Raw genomic sequence first — 1443 nt, 5'->3', positions numbered from 1 at the left:
AGCAGATATTTTAAAAAAGGTAGACGAAATTATTGGCCTAGTCAAGAAAACAGGCATTCTGGCGTTTGTTTCAGGTCAGATTTGCAAATTGTTTTTACAGACGAAGCATTAATATTATTTACGATTTGTGAAAGTACAAGTGACAAATTTACTAACTTTGATAGGAAAAAATTACATGATATAATTTTATCTCGATGGTTTTCAACCCTCAAAATCGGAGCCAAGCCGTGGACAAAACACTTTTTTAACAGTCAACGATTTTAAAGCAGCAGCAAAGATAACCCCATCTTTTAAGTTTACACAAATTATTACATGTTATTCTAGATTAAATTCATTTTTATATCAAATTAAGAAAATCGATTCGCCTTTATGTGTCTGTGGTAAAGAAGAAACTATGGATCATGTCATTTCTGATTGTCGCTTGTACATACCAGCTAGATTTTCATTATTCAAGTAAATTTAAGTTTTTATAGCGTAAGCTTCCCATTTGATCTAAACTTGGTGTGATATAGGGAAGACGTACGTCGTTTACTCATGAATTTTATCAACAAAATTGGTCACCTAGATTTTCAGAGTCGTGGCATTTAGAACTCATTAGTATGTTTTGTGTATTTTATATCTATGTGTGGTAAAAGAGTTATGTTTCTTTCATGTCTTTTTTCTTTTTTTTATTGCTTGAATTTTCCATAGTGTCTACCTTTAGAATAAAAAGTGAAATACTCTTCGTGAGTCGAATCACTAAACAAATTCATTCATTCATTTAAGAGTGGCCAAAAACTATCTCAAAATTACTGTCTGGGCTATATTTGAACCAGTAGACGCATCAGAATAAATGTCATTTTGTTTTCATTCACTGCCCATGTCAAGAGATTCTCGGGAATATGCCCAATTCTTGACACTCTTCCCAAGTCAACCGAACCTTCCCAAGTCGACCGAGCCCCCCTTACCTGTTGTATACACCATGTTTGAATACTCAAGGAGAGACACGGTCATCCTACCATTTCAATGACACAGTTAAGGGGTCTCTCTTCCAAACTTGAGCAGTAAAGTAACAGTTAGAATTCCTGAATCAGCTACAAACTGTATTTTTTCTCACAAGAGTTTTCTTTAAATTTTTCTAAACTTTGGGTTAGTATAGGCCTGGAGGCCTATAGGGGTTTTAAATGTGACTCCCTCCCAAAAAAAATAATTAAAAAATTTTGAAAAAGCATAATAATCATCATGCAATGCAATCACTTTCATCAAAGCTGAATTGTGTTGTCGCAAGTAAAAATCTACCATTATTGATATAAAGTACAAAAGTTTAACTGATACTGATAAGAGATACAAATTAGCTTTTGAATTAGCACAAAAATAGGTCAATCTGTTGTCTCAACACCTAACGGGGTAAGATATACCTGTAGGGTATTTGGTTTTGATTTTAGACCCACATGATACCCAATT

This window comes from Artemia franciscana, chromosome 16 (genome assembly GCF_032884065.1).
Source record: "Artemia franciscana chromosome 16, ASM3288406v1, whole genome shotgun sequence".
NCBI classification, from domain to species: domain Eukaryota; kingdom Metazoa; phylum Arthropoda; class Branchiopoda; order Anostraca; family Artemiidae; genus Artemia; species Artemia franciscana.
Note: the sequence above shows the minus strand (reverse complement) of the source record.